We start from the raw sequence: 23,171 nt of genomic DNA, 5'->3' as shown, positions 1-23,171 counted from the left end.
TGCTTGAGATGCTGAGATGCTGCAAGGAGCCCGTGGTGAAGTCAAGAGCCGAGGACAGGTGTCCTGCAGTCAGCACAGGGCTCACACGTGGCCTTTCAGCAGCAGTTCTGCCTTCAGTGCTTTGCTGTGGGTGCTGGCTTCCAACAGGGTGACTCCTTGGGGCTCTGCAATGAACAGGAAGGTACTGAATGTCTGAACACAAAGGTCATGTAATTCTGTAAGCAGCAGAATATTTTAGGCTCTCTGCTATGGCTGTCTACTGTGGACAATTTTGTATTTAATAATATGCCCAAGGTTCTATCATTAGCTTCCTCCTGAGGAAGGTGGGCAATTTTATTGTCTCTCCCTCAACCAGATGCCAGTTTTTACAAAGCAGGTAGAAATTCAAGATCTCTTGGTGTTCCCATTCCTTTGCTGATGGGTTCAAAAGCGGGGAGTGAGTGGGATTTGCTAGACACCATAGTTGCAGGAACCTCATTCCATCAGGATGCCAGAAAATCTGTTTTCATGAAGATCTGAAAGGAAACAAACAAACAAACAGCAAGCATCAGGAGGAACTGGCTGGGAGAATTCAAGTTTAGCATGGACTTCTAAGTGCTGTCACTACAGTAACACTTCATCCTGCGAGCAGGCATGGTGCACTGGGTGAAGCTTTGGTCTTTGTAAACAACTAGCAGTCTTCTCCCCACTTAGGTCTGGGGAGTTTTTGACTGGAAAGCAGTACATTTCAGTCACAAATGCATCTCTTCTGCCTTAATAAGGCTTATAATAATTTTCAAATGCTCTAAAAATAATACTCAATGTCCTCAGCCATTCATTATTTATTGACTGACTAGATCTGGAAATAAGATAGAAGAGAAAAGCAGAGTTTAATGTGAAGACATGAAGAGCGCAATGTCATTCTGAATGCAGGTTACAAATGCTTGTTTGATTGTGTTAGATTATACACATTAGGTTGAACGCATAAAAGTTATATAAAGCACCAATCAGAAGTGGCACAGATCCCAGACTAAAGTCTTTTGAAACTGTTATCAAATATGGATCATTCATAAGGATAGGCTTTGTTGGAGCAGTTTTAAAAAAGAACTGTGGTCAAAAAGAAGAATCACCACTTCAGATAAACAAACTAAGCCCACACATTTAGCGGACGTGGTTCTCATCATGTCTGGAACAATATTAGAGAAGCAATACAAAATCTGTCCCGATGTTTGCTGGCCAAATGCATTTCCCTGCACGTAGGATGAAAGGCAAGGAAGCATCACCCAAGGTTCTATTGCCTGTCTTTGGACAGGCTGACTGTGGTATTTCTTGGCTCCCACGGGTGTGGTGATAGGTGCTGTGAGGTCAGTGGTTTCCTGAGTCATGCTGCTCTCCCAGATGCAGCAGGGGTGCTTTCCTTAACCAGGCATGGTCCTTAGCCTGATGCCGTCGTGATTTCCTCCTTTAAGGAAGCTCCTTGTGCAAAAAAGAAGATGAGAGGGTCTTTCCCTCTCCCACCTTTCCTACTGCCCCACTCTTTGAGATCCTGAGACCAGAGTATAAACCACAGCCTCCCTGGAAACAGTGGTTACTCACTGCAAGAAATTGCCCGTGGGCAGGCAAAGCCAACAAATGCCACCCTGGGAAAGGCTCAGGGTCCCAGTCAGGGACAGAAAACAAGCAGGCCATCTCCCTGTGGAGTGATGGGCTGGGTCAGCAGCAGCACTTCCAGCACTGCAAGCACGTTTGATGGTGCCTAGGGCAAAGGTACCTGCTTGCTTACCACAACCATCTCCACAGAGATGGGTGAAACATCTTGATGAGGTTAAGACTTGCCTTGAGCCAAATACAAATGTGTGGACAGAAAAAAAATCATGATTCTTCCATGAACAAATTTCAGTGCTCCTACTGCACCTGGGGAGTTCCTGACCAGTGAGTATGTCACTGCAAATTCATAGAATCATAGAATCATTAGGTTGGATAAGACCTCTAAGATCATCTGATCCAACCATCAGCCCATCTCCACCATGCCCACTGACCATGTCCCTCAGTGCCACAAATACCCTATTCTTGAATGCCTCCAGGGATGGTGACTCCCCCCACCTCCCTGGGCAGCCTGCACCAGTGCTAACCACTTTCAGACAAGTGTTTCCCAATACCCAACCTGAACCTGCCCTGGTGCAACTTAAGGCCATTACCTCTCATCCTATCACTATCACGTGGGAGAAGAGGCCAACCCCCACTTCACCACAACCTGCTTTTAGGGAGTCGTGAAGAGTGATAAGGTCTCCGCTGAGCCTTCTCTCCAGGCTGACCAATCCCAGTTCCCTCAGCTGGTCCTCATAAGGCTTGTGATCCACCTGTCTTCCTTTTAGCTTCAGGCTTTGTTCTGTTCCCAGACTATCTATAATAGGATTGAAAAACCATAGAACAGCCTGACTTCATGTCCATTAGGTGTGTTGCTGTGTCTCTAGACCCTACCCAGCATGGTGCCAAGGGGGTGCCCCCAGGATGGCTGGACTGAATGAACTCTTGGCAGTGGATAGCCCCGCATGAGATCTATCAAGTCAGTGAGAGCCCGCGGCAGAGGCTATCAAAACTGGGGAGCTGAAGGCTGTGGAGAAGAACCAACTAACAACATGGCCAAAAAGTACAACTTACTGTAACTCCTCCTCAATCATGCTGCTTTTCACAGTCATAAAACTCAGCAGGGGATATTTAAAATGCCAGTCATGTAATTACTTGTTTGGTTTCTGATGCTTGATATAAAATTTCATCAGAGTAATGGGATCCAGCTCACACTGCTGCAGTATGTGTACAGCTCAGGGAAAGGAAACTGCAACTCTCTGTTTGTAGAAGATCCCAGCAGGGCACTTGGACTGAGGTGAGCTGGCAACGTCTCACAAACATGGGTGACTCCTTGACTGCAGTCCTTGCACAGAGATCAGAGGTATAGGAAGTGGTTTTCTTTCTGAGGAATCGGGAACTGAAGAGAGAGATGACCAGCTGCTTGCACCTGGCATTGCAAAAAGTGAGCTAGTAGACTGCTGCTGGATTTTGTGGAGTACCTCCTGGCCAAACGTTCTGCCTTTTCAGTATGGGACCAGCTGTGTCTAAGTGAAGACAAGGTGGTGAGGAATGTCTTGTGAACCATGCCCTTGACTTCCTTATAATTTGTGTATACATAGCAGAGGTTATCTGCAAGCATCTCTCTCCAGGAGATCTGGTCATGCAGCTGCTGATATATGCAGGCAAAAATGCAGATGTAAGTTTCTGCAGCAGTAAAAATGGTGAGATCGATGAGCAGCTGAAAAACTGAGACAGGCAGCATGCCCATGACATGCATGTCTTGGAAATCATAAGCAGAGTGAGATGCTGCATAGAATCTGCCATTCACCTGATGTGCTGCCAAATGTGGTATTAAAAAATAGCATAGACTCAAACATGCTTTGGGCCTTGGGATCAGATTTTCTAAGTTCTCGTGGAAAATCAAACCAGCGTTAGTTTGATTTTCCAGCTGATCTAGGTTTTGGTTAAGGAAGCATTTTCCGTGGCTCTGTTCTCTGGCCAGGAGCAGAACGACAGATGTGCAAAGCTGTGGACTGGCTTCCAAAGTATCTCCCAAACACAGCATCCTTCTGTCAGCTCTTAGTGGAGACACTGCTTCATTTCCTTCCAGTTGCAGGACTCTGTTAGGAGTCCTATTTCCCTCCAGACATCTTTCTAGGAATGCAGAAAAGAGCTCGAGTAAAGAAGAAGGCAGTGCATAAATCCCTGTCTGTGGGAGCACTGTGCCAAAGCTCAGCTTTTTAGAAAAAGATGGTCCTTATGGTAGAACGGGAAGAGTGGGGAAGAAGAGGGGTAGAGAAAGTCTTATCCAGCTGAATGGAAGAAGTTTTTAAAGTCCTTCATCCCTTGTTCTCAAGCTCTAACTTTTCTTGTAATGGGACACCTCTCTTGCCCAGTTTCAAGTACTTTGAAGCCTGGCACTCCATCTCTGTGCTGCTCTCATTGTAACAGAGGACACTTAGCAACTGCTCTGGGATCTTTCAGTTTCACTTCTTTTTGGTGAGTCAGCCCCTATTTATGATCACCCCGTCAAAGAGTGAAAATAGAAATCTATTTCAATAACTGCTGGGAACTTTCCTGCCTGAGGGCTCTGAGGCTGGAAACTTCAGGGGGGCTGCAGTGACTGAAGTCTTTAGAAGAAATCTTCTGGAGTCAGCTGCTGTTGTGTATGGCTTTGGGAGGAGGAAACACCAACTCACCTCTCAGCAGTTCTGTAACCTTGCAGCTGTTTTGGTTTTTGCGTTTCTAACAGACATAAAAGCTATTGATCTCTTAGTCTGGACAGGAAGAATTAGTTCATTTGTGCATTTGGTGCCATAGGAAAGCCCAACAGAGACATTACGCTTGGACCTTGGGAATGGCTCTGTGGTAGCATGAAAGATCTCAGAGATATGGAAAAGCCCATGGCAGCACAGTGATGATGTTCCATGTGCCTGGGTGTTCTGTGCAGGGTCCAGGAAGCCCAGGGACTGCTGGAGAGATGTGTGTGAAGGAATGTTCCCTGGTTTCCCTTAACCTGGTGTGTGAAAGGAGAATGAAAATCTGAGAATATTTCCTTCCTTTAAAGTTGTACTGAGATCTACTGGAGGATCTTCATACACCACCCATGTGGTTCCTGTTGTTCTCCAGGACAGTTCTCTTTAAGGAAAGGAAAGAGAAAGAAACTTGCTACTCAGAGAGCTAACCCAAAGCATAAACTAAGCCATAGAATTATTTCCATCTCAGCCAGCCACCTCCCATTTTTCATTCTCTTGTCCTTTTGCTTTTTTCTTCATGTAGGGAGACATTTTCCCAATGATCTACGTCAACAGATGACTGAAGGCTTGGTCTTATATCCCTGCACTGAGCTGGGCAGTGAGGCTCTTCCTGGACTATGGCCTTGGACCTGCTTTTAGAACAGCCTCAGGACCCACCTTACTCAGTGCTAAAGGATTCCCGTTCTGGCTCAGGCCTGAAGGCAAATGGTTGAAGACAGTGTTATCTTGCCAATTTTTTTTTTCTTTTGTTATTTTCTCCAATAACGAGAAACTTGTGGGGGAGGTTTTCTTTCTTTTCCATTCCATGGGAGTTTGGTAACTAGTCAAACTGCTAGGTCAGCAACAATATGTGCCAAGCCTAACCAGAATCAGAGAGAGGCCAAACATACTTGAAGAGGGAACTGAAGAGGGTGACATCTGTTTGTGTCTAGGATCCCCTCTGCCAACCAGATAGAGGTGACCCTCTTCACCAGTCCCATGGTTTTGCCAGTTCATCATCCTAATAGAGATCCGTGCAGATGTTTTACAAGAAGGAATGATTTTCTTCAGAAATTCCAATGGGGAGGCTTCAGCTGTGAAGGCCTTTCTGTGCCTCTTAGATGCCTATGTTCTTTGTCTAGCAGATACAGTGATGAATCCTGGGGAGAAGTAAACAGAAGAGATAAAGTCTCTGAAGCCCGGAGCTTATTTGGCTGGTGTCTGTTTAAATGCCACACAACAAAGCTTTATTAGCACAAAGCAGCAAGGTCTGCATGTGGCCAGAAGTCTCTCCTGCCTGTTGTCTCTGCATAGTCCATGTACTCACTCCTTATCCCTGGTTTATACAGCTGGTCCGAAGACCACCCCAGGTAACAAAGAAAACAACAGCTCTTGAAAGATCTGCTGGGAATAGGAAGATGTCGTATTATTTACCCGGCTGGATTTATGCATGTGTGCATGTGTTTAACAAGGAGCCCGGTGCCTGCTGGACTCCTGAGGCTGGAATTTATACAGGCCAGCATTTGGCTGCTGCAGTTTATCTTGAATGCTAGAATAATAAACTCAGCTGACAGGATGATGTATGCAAAGCATCTTCTCCTCCCACGGCGTGCGGTAGAGGTGTCTGGTTTGCAGGGAGTCCTATTATTAAGTGATTATCCTTGCAACATTATCAATATCAGATTGCTTAAGGGCTTTGGGGGACCAGCAGTACAGTAGGAGTTTATGTTTATCCATCATAATGGCAGTCAGATGCGGAGGGTGCTGTGAGAACGTTACCTGTGTAGGTGAAATGGACGTATGGGTTTGCCACATGGAGAGTCCAAAATTTTTGCAAAAGAACACAAAGCTACACCTTTATCGTTGTTAGTTTCATTACGAGTTAACTTCTGCTGCATTGTTTTAATGTCCCTCATTGTTTCTTCCTTTCTTGTCAGATTATTGTCTCTTGTTCAGAAAGAACAAAAACAAAAAGTCCCAAGCGCCACCGAATATGGTATTTTCTTGACTTTTCAGGGAAGGCCAATTTATCCACCCCTAATCACGTTTCAGCATCCAGACAGCTGCAGACTCCTCCGTGTGAGTCTGCCAGTTCAGCTGGCGCTCTGGTACCTCAAGAAGACCAGGTCTTTGGATCCTTTGTCATACCCTGAAAGGATGCCGAACAGACCATAGAATCATTAAGGTTGGAAAGACCACTGAATCATCTAGTCCAACCACTGACCCATGCCAATGACCACACTAGACCATGTCCCTCAGTGCCACATCTACACTGTTCTTGAACACCTCCACGGACAGTGACTCCACCACCTCCCTGGGCAGCCTGTGCCACTGCCTCACCATAGGAAACATCACCTCGCTGTACTGGATATGTTTCACCCTGAATAGCCTTCAAGACCCACATCTTAAAAGGCAGATCAAGCACTTCAGAGAACCTTACTGTATGTATTTAAATTGCATCCTGTTCACATCATAAATAATGCTTACCCTACCCGTTTTATACTGCTGTAAGCCCTTCACGGCCACACCTCACTGTGCATGTTTCCTCTTGCTGATGCTTTTTATCTTACCGCACCTGCAACACTAAAAACCCCCTAGGTAAGGGCCTGCTATTGTAGTTAGTTACATACATTTATTGTGCCCTATAAGCAGTTGCAGTGGATTGCGTATCTGTGGGAATTACACCTTGCTGAAGTGCAGCTGTTCACAGACACAGGATGACTCTCTGCATAAGAAACAGTTTGGGCCTAATCCTCCTGGTATCTGATGCTCCTCTAAATGGATATGCTGGCTAGCTCCTTCCTCTAGAACATTCACAGTGATTATGTCAGTGCGTTGCTTTGGATTTTTCAGGGCTTCATTTTCTATACATACAATCTGGGTATGGTGACTTTGCTGCAGCTACAAGAAGACACTGCTAGCTAACATAGGATATTCTGTTGCCTGGCAAACTAGAAGGTCAGTTTGGGTATCTGAAATGTCCTGCTCTTTGTGTTGCTTCCCATTCCTCAAATGGAATGGGAGCTGCCTTTCAGTATCCAGAGGGGGGGCTATAAGAAAGAAGGGAACACACTCTTTAGCAGGGTCTGCTGTGATAGAACAAGAGGAAAAGTTTTCAAACTAAAAGAGGGGGAGGTTTAGACTGGATATAAGGAAAAAGTTTTTTATGATAAGAGTGTCATGAGGCACAGGCACAGCTTGCCCAAAGAGGTGGTGGAAGCCTCATCCTGGAGACACTCAGAGTCAGGCTGGGCAGGGCTCTGTGCGCCCTGATGTAGCTGTAGGTGTCCCTGTTCATTGCAGGGGAGTTGGACCAGATGGCCTTTAGGGGTCTCTTCCAACTCCGATGATTCTATGATTCTAAATATGTGGAAGGTCCTACAGCATCTGCTTGTCTTTACCTAAGAGGATGCGTTTTGGATAAAATAGGACCTGGTCTTTGCAGGCCAGCGGAAAGTCACCCAACAAAAACGCTCTAAGGGATCCAGGAGGGGCATCGCACCACTCCGTGATGTTACCCAGATCCTTCATTTGCATTTCGTCCTGTCCTCTGCTTCCTGTTATCTGTTTTTTCTCCTGAGTGTGCAGACAGATTTATCCCAGCAATTTACAAAACATCTTCTGCTCCATTTTTTTTGTGAAATCACTTACATTGTTTCTCCATTTCCCAACTTCCTCTGCACAAAAACCACCTTTGCTTTTACTTCAGCAAGTTTCTCCCTGTGCCACCCAAGTTTCAAACCATCCTTTTCCAAACAACCACCTCTGTAAGCAAGTCACAGTGTTGTTCTTTCCATGCCAAACTCGAAGGAGTGGAAGCTGGTTGGCAGAGCAGGGTCAGCACCACTTCCCTGTTGGTCTGAGGTTTGTGCCATCACATATCTAGCTCCAGCAGTCCAGAGTGCTGGGTCACGCACCCCACACTGCACCCCACGGAACTGGAGGGCAGAGCTGAACTATCACAGCAAATTTTTATCTGAGCTTTCAAATCATCTTTGCACTGTGGGCGGCTTTGAGCAGATTGGATCCTAATGGGCTGTTAGGCCAATTTGGGCTTGTGAACTGCCTTTGTAAGGATAAGAAATGAGCTGGGACAGAGAGGAGCAAAATGCCGCAGCTTATATATTGAATTCTCCCTTTGTGCTTCTGTAGAAGAGCCAAAACGGATATTGCTGTCACTCAAATTTTCCTCCTGTCATTGAATTTATTGTCTCTGCCACAAAGACACGCTGCAGTGAGCATGCTGGCATGCCACTCTGCTGACCTGGTGGAGATAGAGCAACACGCACCCAGTGGCACTGGGGACTCGCAGCGACTGGATGTACATGGCAGGGTAGCTGAAGGAGGGTGGCAAAGGTGAAGCTTTGCTCCTTGTGCCAACATCAAATAACCTATGTGAATACAGAGGAGAGTGCTAGGATTGAAATGCAAACATTTTGCTCTCAAATCATGGGGTGATAACCACCAAGTGAAAATTTCGCTGTAGGATTAGTCAGCTGCAGGGTCTGTGTGTAGAAGCCCACATCCGACAGTACTTGGTCACCCCAGGGAGCAGCCAAACAGTGGAGAAAAATGCAGTGTGTGAAGGGGGAAAGAAGGGATGTGAAATCTACAGGAGATCTGCGAAGTGGAGGCAACAGCTGTACTACCCAGGGTCTATATGGAGCAGCTGGATGGAGAAGGAGGAGAAAGGGAATATGGAGTTGTGTCTTGAAAACTCCTCACATTGCTGTTTGTCTATTCCATTTTAACCATCTGGCATTGCAGCCAGGGAATGTGATCTTCCACTGCACAGGACAGAGATGTGCCCTGGTTATGAGGCAGTGTATTTGGACTCTAAATTTTCCATCTATTACTCTCCATGATCTCCATGATTTCAGTATCTTGACCACAACACCATGTTCAGTGTAAGTGAGACGGTGCACATCCAGAAGTGTACTGCCTGCCAGCATGTTGAAGGGCTTCCTTGCTTAGATAAATAAGTGCAGGTGGGTGCAGAATAGTGATTAGGACTCAGTTTGGTCAGCCATGAGGTGAGAGACTGCAGTGAGAGCAGAGGAATAGCATGCTCATGTGCCATCGTTACCTATTCCAGTTGTTCTGAAATGAGAATGAGGGTTAATAGTAATAATAATAATAATAATAATAATAATATCCTTTAGCTTCTTGTTTCTCTTACCCTGGTGGTTTGATTTTGCACATTTGGAAATACTTTCCCCTTATGGTGCTTGTTCGGAGTGTTGGACTGCTCCTTGCTTAGTGCCAACACAGCTTAGGGAGAAACAGGTAAGCACAAAGGAATGAAAGATATTGTTTTCTCCTCTAGCTTGAATCTAATTCTCCCTTGGCCTAGACATAAAGCATCAAGGTTTTGGAGATCTCCTCTGGAAACCCAGTAGGAGGAATGCAGGATTGCTTTACTCAGACTGATCCCCATCCAAATAACTTAGGAAGTGTTAAAAATATATTGGAAAAAAGCTATTGTGGGTCTTTTTGATTAATTCAATAGCCCTAGAGTATGTCCGTAGTGTTCTGGTGTCATGGAAATAACATTCTTTCCTTAAGCTTTGGCATATGCTGGTTACTCTGGATCTATGTGGTGTAGACAGCAAGGATGGGTGGTGTTTGATATACTGCTGATGTCTATGGAGTGCCAGTAACCACCAGCTGCTTGGATCTATCTCTTAGGCTGGGACACTGGAAGTCTTTTGTCAGGTAAAAAAAGCTTGAGGATCTCAGCAAAAGCTTGAGGATCCCTGCCCCACTGTCCTGTCTGAAAGCTGGCACGCAGGGCAGTGTCAACACCTCAGTGTCTCACTGCCTCTTGCTCTCGGTGGATCAGTGGCCAGATGCCTCCTCAGTGACTTTTTGAAGGGGGACGCTTTCCCACTGACTGTACAAACACCAGAAGTCTCTCTCCTCTCAGAGAGAAGCAAATGAGTCAGCTGAGGATCCGCAGGACAAGCTACCTATCTCTGGCCCAATCCCAACCATGTTCCCTACCCTCTGCATCTTTTCTGCATGGCTCCATGCTCTTGCTTAACGTAAGAGGTTTCCTGTATGTGCAGGGTGGCTGGGGTGAGCTCATTACCCGCTTCCCGTCTGTGGGCAAGAGTGGTCTGCTGCCTCCAGCTGCGTGCGGTGCTGTAGCTGATGGGATGCTTCCAGTGCATTTTCTCTTTGCAAGCCTGCAGCTCCCAGTCTTGTGGAGGCAGGCAAGGGAAGTCACGCAGTCAGTGTGAGCATTTGAAAAACATTTATAGAAAAGAGAGGGAATAGCAAGTTAGCATTAATAAATTACAGAAAGATAGAACATCTGCATTAAATTATTGCAAACTCAAGTGAGAGTGGAAAGCTAAATAAATAAAAGGCAAATCAAGTTAAAGAAGAAAATGAGTAATAGAAAAAATCTCCTTCAAAGTGCCACTAGTTAACCTTTTTGTACAGCGCTATATGCAAACAAACCTAATGGAGATATAACAGGGGGTCAGAAAGCTTGATGCAGCTGTCTAGCAGCTGTCTGCCCTATGTAATTTGCTCCCTTCTGACTCTACAGCATCTTATGGCTTGGCTAGTACAGTGCAGAGAGAGGGTCCCTGAGGTGTGGGGTTTCTTTGCACCATCAAGTTGGCCAGTAGCTGAAAGAGAGGTCTAGTGCAGGCAAGGATGATGAGATAGGTACCTGCAGGGGGTTAGGTACGGTCTTGGAGAAATAGCATGGTGATACTCAGCAGTTCATGACCTGCAAAAGAGTCACATTTTCCTTCCTTCCTTCCTTCCTTCCTTCCTTCCTTCCTTCCTTCCTTCCTTCCTTCCTTCCTTCCTTCCTTCCTTCCTTCCTTCCTTCCTTCCTTCCTTCCTTCCTTCCTTCCTTCCTTCCTTCCTTCCTTCCTTCCTTCCTTCCTTCCTTCCTTCCTTCCTTCCTTCCTTCCTTCCTTCCTTCCTTCCTTCTTTCCTTTTCTTTCCTTCCTACCTTTCTTTTCTTTCCATTTCTTTCTCTCTTTCCTTGTTTCTTTTCAATTCTAATTCTGTTGCTGTATCTCTTCCCAGGTGGAGGTGACGGGGCATGGAAGTGGGAGTGGGGCTTCAAAATGTGACAGAGCTCTTCTCTCTGTTCTGAAGCAAAATCAGCCACATCGTTCCTGACAGAAGTATCTATTAATTGGTCCTGATGACCTGCTGGGATGGATATTCCATGTCTTATTCAAGCAATGTATTCATATACTTGCCTCTGGAAGACATTTTTCAAATGCTTAGATTGCTTTTCTTGTAGCGATGGAACCATCAGCTTTGCTCTGTATGCACAATTAAAAGAGCAGATCCCCTTTAATTTTGCAACCATCACATACACTTTGAAAGTGTTACTGCTTTTCCTTCAGTCTATTTTCTGTAAGTAATCCTAATTCTTTAGTTTTCTTTCATAGACTTCATTTTCTACATAGATGGCAAATCTTATTCTTCACCTTTTTGGAAGTGTGTGCCTTAAGCTTAAGAAATAATATTTCATTGAAGGCCCTCCCAGAACAGCGTAAATATTACATTTAATAGTGTGCAAGCTTGAATTCCTGTTTGCACACTTCCATGTAATATTTGCCTTTTCCACACCAGCATGACTTTGCAGTTTCAGGTTCAGCTAACCCACCAATCGGTTTTACAGATAATCCTTTCTAACTAAAATTTCCTTCTCTGTTTTTAGCATCCTACAATTTACCTATACAATCTGCAGAGCAATTCATTTACTACCTGGATTTTATCTCTTGATCTTGCTTTGTACACTTTTTTAAGGCTATTTCTTCAACTTTTTTACCATCATTCTGGAGTCAGATGTTTTACTAAACTGTATGGTAACACAACAGCTTTTCCTCTACGTTGCAAAGTCTTTCTTTTCTACCTGCTCCTAAGGCTGTTCCTTCCCTATGCTAGCCTTAAATTTACTGAGATCTGCCTTTCTGAGGCCCAATGGGTTTGGCCTTTCTCCTCTTTTGCCTTGACTTCCCAAGAATCAATAGATCTACCTTTTCATTGTAACTCCCACGTTGCCTTCCACCTTCTTATTCTCAGACTACTTCTCTCACAGTGCTCCCTCCCTTGAGTGCTGATACCCAAATGGAAAGGAAGTTTTCCTTGACTTACTTTCCTTTACTATCCTTTCCTACTCCAGGATGCTGGAATGATGGTATGCTGCTGAAATGTTTTCAGCAAAGTTTCTTAATTTAGCTAAAATCTTCTGTTCCCAACAAGACTTTTAATAGACTCCAACCAACTCTGGCAGTGGCATCCTCTTTGCAACTCTGTGAACTTTCAGCAAGGTCCACTCCATCTGTCTTCTGGATTTCAGAGGATGTTTATGCAGGAAGTTACATCTCTTTTCTCCAGAGATCTCTTCCAAACCCTGTGATTCTGTGATTCTTCAGTGATGCTGTGACAAATAGCCTCAGGTTTCATAGTTTCCAAGTCTCCCTCTAGGTTACTGTGGTGTATGTGTGAGCACGTAAGGTTTTTACTCTCTGCACATCTTCCTCATCCTGCTGTGTCATCTGATAGGTAAGAATGCTTGTTTGTGAGGTTCATACTTCTGTGTGTGAGAGTGTGTGTGTGTGTGTGTGTGTACCAGTGCATGGGACACTATTCTGAAGTCTTTCAACCCACCACTTGCTCAGAGAAATCAGTAGTGACTCTTTCTCCAAACTAAAAGTAGCACAAATGAGGTTTTAATAATGGGGATCAGTTGAGGACGCAGAGACACCATTAGAAGCAAATGCAGATGAAGGAGCAGACTGCCTGTCTGACTAAGCAGAAGTTTATCTATTTCTTCTAGGTTAGGAAGGCATACAGCTATTTCAGATCTTTAACTGGGAAAAGAAATATAGCATGCCATGCCAGTAAGAATGCTCACTTCATCTACATGCAAGAGTTTTTCCTAACCTTGGTGACCACACAGCCCAGATCCAAAGTTCTCAGCAGTATCACGAATGGGGGGAATTGTCAGTCAAGGAAATGTTTCAACACATTCTGCTTTGCCCAGAAATGTAAGAGACCATCTGGAATTAGTGTTGAATATTTTTGCTAATGACCTCATGATAGAATATTGAGAATGTTTATTAAATTTACAGATGACACAAGGCAGGAATGACTTGTGAGTTTGACAGAGGACAGGATTAGAATTCAAAATGATCCTGCCAAACTGGATGAATGCTCTGGAAAACAAAACAACAGAACGCAGTTCAACAGGGACACACGCGAGGCATACACTTAGGCAGGAATAATCAGCAGCAGAAGCCCATAATGAGGAAGAATTTGTAGAAAATTCGCAGAAAATTAAAGGAGAAAACTCAGGTGGATCACCGAAGGAGTTCTCAAATGAACCAACTGTGTCATACTTCTTTGAAAATGTCAACTATTATCCTGGGGTATAGTTGGAAATAGACCTTGGACAACACCTTCTACTCAGACCTAGGAAGGCCTCAGGGGGAACACAGTTTTGGGCGCTGCACCTTCTGAAAAGATGTGGAGGTGTTCGGAAAAAGGAAATGACCTATTATCCTCATCTGCACATTTAATCACATGAATACAGCGGGATAAATGCACCTTAGGTATACTTAGGAAAACCTTCCCAATGGTTAAATAGAGAGGCACAGTGGAAAAGATTTTCTGGGAAAGAGGTCTCCATCCTGGAAAACCTTTAAGGACAAATTAGACGTGTACCTTCATTTAGGGTAATTTTCAGACACAGACAGATTTGGGCAGCCTCTCTGAAAGGTCTGGCTAGCTGAATGCACATCTCTGGTGTACGAACCACAGAGATTAAGCCAATATTTAAAATATAAAAACTTAGAGGAGCTACCCACCTGCATATTGACTTGAATCTATACAACTTCTGAGCATGCCCCTTCCTTAAAATGCCCAGAAGCTGTTCCTACATGCTCAGAACGGGTATTCCCATGGCACCAGGAGCTTGCTGTTCTCTCTCATTTGGGGATGTTTGGTGACGTTTTGCTTGCCAATTCCTGAATACATCAGGTATGCCTGAATGAAAGACACCCACTGGCCTGCAGGTGGCTGGGGCAGACCTCCACTTTCCCCTATGTCCCTGAAATCATTTGAGTTGGAAGGGATCCTTAAGGGTCATCTAGTCTGACTCCCATGGTGATGCGAGCAGGGAACATGGCAGGTGTGAGACACAAGGCAGTGGATCAGCACCTTTGTGTGCCCCTCGTTTCGCATTCCTGCGAGTAATGCTGTCTCCAGGTGGACTGAGCAAGCAGCAGCAGCCAAGCGTGTCCTCCCTTGCTGAGGGAGTATCTTTTTCTACATCTCAGCCAGCATGAAAGGCAATGAGGGTGGGCAAAACGATCCTGCCAGACCGGCACGTAGCAGGAAAGGTCATGATCTTTTGTGTTCTTGGAAAGCAATGTGCAAAGCAGTAGCCTGATTACTTTTAATTGGGAAGTCCCAGATTTTGGTGCCTTCCCAAAGGGAGTTCAGATTAGCATTTCTTCCACTTATTAGAAATTATCACCTCTATGTTGGTTCTGGTTTGCTCTCAACAATGTTCCAAGCAAGTAATTTTAAACTCCTATGATTCACATGATCCCTGACTAATGGTGCCCACAATGGAAAATTCTAGGAGTTTCATGATGAAAACCATATTTAGTGTTAATGGTATCCTTATATAGCAGGGACTGACGGGAATATAGCAACAAAAAGCTACCACTGGTAAAGATAGGAAATGAAGGCTCTGGAGTGAGACACTTTTTTAAATGACATTTAAAGGACGTACTTGAAATATTTTGGTAGGAGATGAAATATCACGGTTCTCCACATTTAGGCGTGATGTTTGATCTTCTTGTTCAGGTTCTATGGAAAAAAAAAATGCACAAAGACAAAAAAACTTCTGTTCATCTCCTGTTTTTTTACTTGGTTGCCTCTTCCCCTTTCAGCTTTGGCCCCTCCCATGTTCCACATCACTGCGGGGTTATTAATCAGTTGTGATATCCACATGACCTCTAGTTTCAGGTCTCTTTGGTCCCTCTACTCCACTAGCTGAACTATTTCTAATTGGCTAATCAGCTTATCCGGTTTGGTCCTTGATGCAAACCAGGTCTAGACATGATCTATTCCTGGGAGGCCCCTGGGTTCAAGGGGCCAATCTCACACCCTGTCCATCACTATTGTCAGCACAGTACCCTATCTCAAAGACATGCCAATGAACATTAGTGAGAGATTAAAATGACAGCCTTGGTTTTCTTACATGCCTTTTAATCATCGTAACATGCAGTCTAATGTTTCACTCTGTCTTCTCTCCTCTGCAAGAGCATGTTCTCAAGGAAGAAACCAGGAAGGACGAGAGCAGGTCAAAGACCACAGCAGGGTGAGAGCAGTGGAAAAGAACTGAAATGGAGAGTGGGGGAGAAGGAGGAGGAGGAGGAAGGAAGAGACAAAAAACAAGTCAGAATCTGGTGGCTAGACATGGAGCAACAAGGCTAGAATTTCAATTCCTCCACATGGCTCCAGCTGGCTGACATCTTATACTACTCACACTGGCATGCCATAGGCATTTGCCAATGGTGGTGCCTGTGGAGGGCTGTCCAAGATCCATAGCCATACACCTGAAAGGCAATTTTCTCAAATGCTGCTCATCTCTAATTGTCCTGGGAAGAGCTGGAGGGCTTGAAAATCAAGCTGTCTTTGTTGAAGTGCCTGCATATGGACTTAGCAGCTGACTTTTGCGCCTTTGGATTTCTGAGAAAGCCTTAGCCTGGTCACTCAGCTGTGCTGTATGCAATTATTGGCCATTTCAACAAATGACAATCAGAGGGCTCCATGCAATAGGATCAAATATGAATTCCTTCTTGGTCTCTTCAGGCAGTGAATAGTTTTTGGCTCTTCTCAAACAAAGCCCCATTCTCTGCAAAGTTGTGTCAGTGTTAAAGGTGGATGCTCTTGTATGAATATCTGCTGCACAGGCAGACATAAAGGTCTCCCTGTGCCTCAGATGGAGAGCTTGCAGCAGTGTTAACAGCATGCACAATCAAAGTGAATGACCTCACTTGTCCGAGACTTCCTCGTGCTCGGCCAGCTCTGAATGAAGACAGAGCAAGTTCACACCTGCCTGCAAAATGCCATATGGACATAATCTGTAACAAACTTGCTCAGATGCTTCCTTTCTAAAGGGCATTCAAATTTTGCTAGATGTATTTTTTCCTCTCACAGTCATGCTTTTACTGAAAATTTTAGCTAAGGTAAAATCAGCTCCTTAGCTTTTAAACTTCCTGGTCCAAAATTATTTGGCTGGTGGGATGTGTGAATTCCTTTAGCCAACCAGTGGAGCATGTAATTAGCTCTATATGCACGAATGAATTACGCATATGTTTAGCTATGTGGCTTCAGCTGGTAGCTAATCATGAGAAGTTTCCAGCTAGAAAAGGAAACTGGTGAGAAAGTCAGGAAAGGCTGTGAAGCAGGCAGTGCACAAGAGGTCTCTGGTTTTCCTTTTCCCCTTTCTGCCTGATACTGCTTGCATCCTCATTTTTGTGCTGTGCTTTCCCTGGGATGTATATTCCCCAGCAGATGCTGGGAGCATCCTGCAGGTCATGCTCTCTTTCAAGTGCCTCATGTTCTACTGTCACACAGCACCAAGCGCGGGGGATATTTCTCGATCTGTTAAGGATTAAATTTCCCCAGTTTCAGAGACTAGTTCAAGCCCTGCTCACCCTTCTCAGCCTGCCTAAGCAGGAGATGGAAGACGAGCCTTGCAATCTCACCTGGACAGTTTATTGAAGTTACTGTTTGCGTGTGTGTTGCTAAGGCTGTTATAATATATGGTCAGATTGTCATGCTTAAACCACCTCATGGTTCAAGCACATCACACTTGCAGACAGAATGTGCTGCAAGGGCAGCTGTCTCACTGAACAGTAGTGCCACTTTGCTCTTTTCTGTCATCTATTCAGCTTTTTCTTAAGGATGTGAGTCTAAAAGCAGGTCAGAGTTGAGGAGCGTTGCATATTTGGCAATTTTTACTCAGCCTTTCTCAAGGTGCAGAAATGGGCTCATGTTGAGTTGGCCTTCTCTGAACAAGGGGAATGTAACCCTGCTGGTAGCACCATCATATATATTATTTATATAGCGAGTTTGAAGTTACAGAGTTCAGACTTTTTTTTTTTTCCTTTACATTTTTGAGTGGAAAAAAATGATGAGAATGTTTTGCATAAGCAAAATTTACCCTGTCCTTTTCAATACTCAATTTTTGTAAGACACCCTGGCATGTCAGAGCTATTATTTCTTAATATAAATAATACTCTCATACACAGACTTTCTTCCTGTGAAAATCCATCCTTCTCTTAAGAACAATATCATGCCCAGATGGAGTAGGATGGATAGAAAGTAATAAAACAGTGGCTCTTTTAACAGACTATCAGATCTCACCCAGTTCTGTGGTGAGGGTAGACCAGAAGTGGATTCAGTGTAAATGCTGCAATCTTTCAACCGTGCTTCCAAATGAGAAGCCTTGTACCAAACCGCAGCACTGAAGACCTGGATCAGTGCTGCCTAAAGTCAGCAGAAGTCTCTGGGCCACCTCTACAGTCCCCAGGCATCCAAATGAACGCTATCCAACTAGGCAGCGCAGTCGTTGTCTCTCCCCCGACCTCTGCGATTCCAGACAAGGCCACACAATCTGCAGATGGGGAAATGCTGAATAGCAAGCATTTCGGCCTCTCACAGATGTGGTTAAATTATCTTAATGTATTTAAACAAAGTGTAATGTCAAAGTAGCGTAAATACCATATTTCAGCAAAATGGCTGCTTCTCCAGAGTTCTTCAAGTCAATGCCAAATGAAATACTTCTCACTGTTTATTCACAAAATTCTTTCTTACCCACTGAATTTTCATGTTGCTGGGCTGGGCCAAATAACCAGTTTCCTTTTAAAATAGAAGAACCATTAGTGCATTCCAATAGGCTTTTCACGCTAAGTTAGGAACCCTTGCGAGTGCAGTGTGATTAGCCTATTTTGGTTTTAATTACTGCTGATTGGAGCCTACCTACGGGGAAACTCTGAAAAAGCAGGCAGATTTTCAACCCTGCACACTGATATGTTTCCGGAGGAGCTGAAGGAGGAATCTGGAGGTTTATGGTAGCCACTTGGTATATCAGTGGCTTTTCTACTCTCTTTAAACAGGATGCCCTTTGTGTTAAGAAACACACCTGCACCACTTCAGAGATTAATGGGCTATTCCTTGGCAGCACTTGTGGACGTTTCAGTTGTCCATTAGGATGATATAGGACCAGAGGAGAATTTTTTTGACCAGCTTTAATTGAATGGTAATCTCTTCTCAAAGTAACCTCAGTTTGCTGGGAAACTTGTAAGCCTCAGGGAGAGGAGTAAAGAAATGACAGAGGCCCCCAAAAATATAAATCCTCCTCCATTAGTCAGGTCTCTTCTGTGAATGAGTTAACTTTCAAAGAAGCATATTACTAAGTATTTTATCAAAGCAAACATTTAATCAAAGTGAAAGGAAGAGATACTAGTCCCCTTCTGGAATGGGATGGAGACTGCCAAGATGTGTTTTAATTGCTTAAGAAAACAAACTATGTCAAACACTGGGTTTTAAGCAAGCAGATGCTCATTTATCATTCGTTTTTGTCTGTGTACGCTTGGGATCCTGCTGAACATGAGTTTTCTGAAATGGAAATGACCATATGGCCAATACCTTCCACATGAATTCAACATGCCCTGCCTCATGTGAAATGTCTTCTTTCAATGGTGCTTTTCTTTTTCTTCTTCTCTTTTCCTCTTTTCCTTTTTCTTTTTGGTTGTTTTTTTTTCTTTCTTTTTCCCCTTTTTCTTTTTCTGTTTTTCCTTTTCCTGTTACATTATGGGACAATGAAAATAGAACATCTGTCTTTGTGGGAGTCCAGCTCATTGCAGAGGCAGTCTATGACCAATGCTGTGCACTACTGATGGAGTCTGGATACTTTGCAAGAGCTGTGCTTTCATAGCACCATTTCTTTTAGAGGTTATCTCACACATACCAAAAAAAAAAAAAAAAAAAAAATCTTTGCTACTGTTTTAACCCTAATCTTAATGATGCTAGAGGGCCCTCAGGAGGCAGCCTGCAGCTTCCCTGGAGCTGTGCAGGGCTGTTCAGGACTGACAGTGGGGTACTGGCATGTGGAAGATGTTCTGGGATGGCAGTGGTTCACTGGACCCCAAATGTCTGGAGTTGGTGGCTGAAGCAGTGCTGAGGAGCCATCAGGACCATACCACAATGCTGAACCGTGACAGAAGAAGAGTTAATTTGCTGCCCAAAAGAAATTATATCTGATTTGCTGCGATAAATGGAAAGCATTGCTTCCACTGAGCATGGACAATTCCTCACCAAGTGTTGTGCATAGCCTTCTCATACCACAAAACAGCTGAAGCTGGCCCAACTAATGACCATGCACGTATCTCGAGACTGTAGCTCTCACCCTCCTCATAGAGACATCAGTGCAGTCAAGGATCCTGCAAACATAGCCCAGGGACATCATTCAGAGATATCCACATTGTCTTAGTCAGCTCTGTTCTTCTGCATAGGGCTGGAGTTGAATCTGGAGGAACAGCGTGATCTCTTACGAAATCGGTTGTGCCTATCCCTTCAGTTTTGTAGAAACTCAGAGCAATCTTGGCTCTGTTTGGGCTGTAAGCCCTCTGCCTTTGGCAGTACATAGAGTGCCAGCTTTGAGCCTCAAACCTTGTGAGGGACAAGATCAGAGAGTTTGCAGATGTATTGTTCTAAGTATGTGAAAGCAAACTGAGGCAGATGCAGAAAAATCCTGGCCGTGAGAGCTGTTCAGCAGGGCAACATCTTCACAGCTCCAGTCCTCTTCAAGGTAAGGGAAGCCAAAAGCATCAAAGTGTTCTCCTCCAGACTGAGGAACTAGCCATGCTCTTTCCAGAGAGGACGGGGCGCAGGGCATTCCTCAAAGCCATGTTTCTGCAATGACTCCATCTCTGTACTAATGTTCATCTCAGCTGTTTCCTCTCTCAGCAGAGCACCAGTGGTTTGTCTGTCTGCCTGTTGGTATCATCCCTGTCCTGCCCTACTGCTGCATTGCTCCTCCACCTCCCCTCTGCTTGTGGCATCCCTCAGCCGTGTGTCAGCCAAGAGCTGCCCTAAAGCTCTGCGAGCAACAAGTGACACCAGCAGGCATTAAGCCTGAGCTCTATCAGCATGGTGTACGATATACCACTGCGGTGACTGGTATTTTTGACGCCTTGTGAAGCCACACTTGAAACTGTAGCACCCCAGAAGGATCCTTCGCTGACCTGTGCTGATGCAAACAGCAACAGCAGAGACGCATTAAGTCTGCATACACATCTACCAGGTATAACGCTCTATATTGTTAGATGTCACAATCATAGGAAGTATAAATACCACATGCCCTGCATGTGACACAGCTGCTCCACCTGTGCTTAAGCCCTGGACTGTGGCAGCAGGGAGGACAGCAGGCAACAGCAGCTGTGTTGCAGATCTCACCTGCTTCCAGAGGGAGTGAACCTCAAATTCTGCATATCCAGCTGACTGAGAAAATACCTGCTGCCTGGAAGGTCCCCAGTGGACCAGGAAAAGAACCAGTCACTTGCACTCTAAACAACATCAAAAAGTTCCACTGTGGCTGCCCAGGAGGCAATCGGTCATATTGCTCTGGGTTCACTAGTTCACCTGAGACTGTCCTCCACAAATAAAGGCATACTGATGCTCAGTCTGCTACTCTGATTTTCTTATTACATTCAATTAACTGCTGAAACTCCAGAAAGTAATTCACGTAGGTGTCCCATCTCAACAAATGCCTTTTGAACTGTGACCTTCTCTAAGGAAAGTTTTTTTTTTTACCTTGAATTATCTGCGAGTCATGCCCTCTATCTTATCTTTTATTTCTGGTGATAGCATCTTAGTGTCAGCACTCAGGAAGGTTTGCTGATGGATAGGAATGGAAGGTGCAGCCCATCATTAAATACACAGGCTGTGTTCAGTGGCGATATTCAGGAAGCCTTTCTTCATGTCTTCATGATTTTGTTTGTTTGTTTAAGATCCCCAAATCACTGTCCAAGAAGGTTGAACTCTGTGACTTGTGGGCAATACGCCATGTCCACAAACCAAAAACAGTGGACTTTCAGTCCCAGGGAGGTCTCCTCTTGCTCTCTGGTCTTCTCCAACCTCAGTGACTCTATGATTCTATGATTCTACTCGCAGTTACCTTGTAGTAACAGCCATGTTGAGTGACTGAACATGAGCTGCTTACCTCAAAGGTACACCTAACCCCTGAGGGTGTTGCCACCTTGACAAATCAGCAATGGTAGAGATGCTCCAGGTGCACTTTGTCATCATCAGCTTACAATCATGCTCCGGGCACAAATGATGAGATCCATTTTAAAAGTACGCATTTATTTATTCTTAACATATATGCATATACCAATCAATATTATTCCTTTCCTAATACCTGAATCAGCCTAAATTCTAGAAATCCCATGGCATTTGTAAGGTTTGCTGCTCAGCCTTAACTGTCTGAATCGTGTTCCCTAAATTGAGGGAAACCAAATTATCAGCACCCAATGAGGGCTGCAAACTAAAAGCTTCAGAAGGCTCAGATGTCTTTTGCTCTAACATCTACCGTGACATTAAGTGTTGATTATCCTCTGAAAGTGTTATGAGGGGTTAACCTGTTGGAGGCCAATTCATGCTCTCACCTGCAGAAGGAAGGTCTAGGAGTGAATATTTGGGGGATTTGTAGTTTCTCAACTGATAGGGAACTTTATGCTCTCTTGTATCACACAGTTTGATGGTTTGGGAAGTTTGTCTTCACACGGAGTACAAACCCTGATTAATGTGATGTTGTTGCTATGGTCATTGCCCTATCACGCAGTGTTTTCTGTTTCTGGCTGTGCCGACAAGGCCTCTAGCACCAGTCTAAGGGCAACGAGTAATAACAGAGACAAACGGAGTCATAATGACCGTCCTCGGAGCAAACAATTGATATGGTAATGACGTCGGTGGGAACGTGGCTCATATCTACAAAGAGAGCGTCGGAGAATGGAAATAGGACAGGGCAAAGAACTGAAGGGATTAAAAAAGCTATTTGAAGAAGACTCTTGTGAGATTATTTCAAGGACCTAGAATCAGTTCTGGGGAGAAGGAAGAATCCAGTGTGATTTTCATACTGGGAGCAGGTCTGATGTATGAGTTGAGCTGACCCAAACTTAAAATTACTCCGGCATAGAGAGAACACTGAGAGAAAGAAATGTGTGCAGATCTTTATAATCTGAATTTCATCTTCTGTGCACTTCACATACTGAGAAAGGAGCTAAATGTTCCCATTACATTTTCAAACTACCAACCACATACTCTAAACTTACAGTGGAGCACCAGATCTTCCAGTCAGCCATGGTCCTGAAGAATGGGGTAATGGCTGGAAAACAAAGCAGTTTTGTTTGAGGCTCCACCTCTGCACAGAGCCAGTGCCTAGGCATGTTTCAAGACTGGCCATGAAGATGGGATCTGCAGCCTACTGATGCAGATAAGGCAATGGATTGGGGCTCTAGAAATATTTATGTGAATACCTACTTGAGCCAAGCCATGAGCAGTAGCTTTTTCATGCAGTCAATCTTTTTATTTTATGTTTGGCCCCACCAATGATCTGCCTTATTTTTTGGGGGGGGGGGGGGGGGGGTCGGGAGAGAGATGTTGTCTATGAAAAACCTCAAAGAATGGAAAATCTGGAAGTCTCATGAGAATCTACTGCAGTGCTAATGCCTTCACTGTTAAAGGCTTGTTTCTGCTCTTAATTATTCACACTTCAACTTACACATTTCCAAGCAAAGAACCCCTCTTTCTAGATGCTTTTTGCGC

The 23,171-nt window shown here is 44.5% G+C and overlaps 1 long non-coding RNA gene across 4 annotated transcripts in view; it reads left to right on the top strand.

Moving 5' to 3' along the window:
- LOC107052902 overlaps window positions 1-5,859 on the top strand; it is an 83,040-nt gene extending 77,181 nt beyond the window's left edge. For all 4 annotated transcript variants that reach the window (XR_006938821.1, XR_006938830.1, XR_006938824.1 and 1 more), the window contains one exon: window positions 4,828-5,859. This is a non-coding gene — a long non-coding RNA (uncharacterized LOC107052902). The remainder of the gene's footprint in view (window positions 1-4,827) is intronic.
- Window positions 5,860-23,171: the final 17,312 nt, after the last annotated feature.

The sequence above is a fragment of the Gallus gallus genome, chromosome 3 (genome assembly GCF_016699485.2).
Source record: "Gallus gallus isolate bGalGal1 chromosome 3, bGalGal1.mat.broiler.GRCg7b, whole genome shotgun sequence".
Lineage (NCBI taxonomy): Eukaryota > Metazoa > Chordata > Aves > Galliformes > Phasianidae > Gallus > Gallus gallus.
Note: the sequence above shows the minus strand (reverse complement) of the source record. Positions and strands in the feature narration are given on the sequence as shown.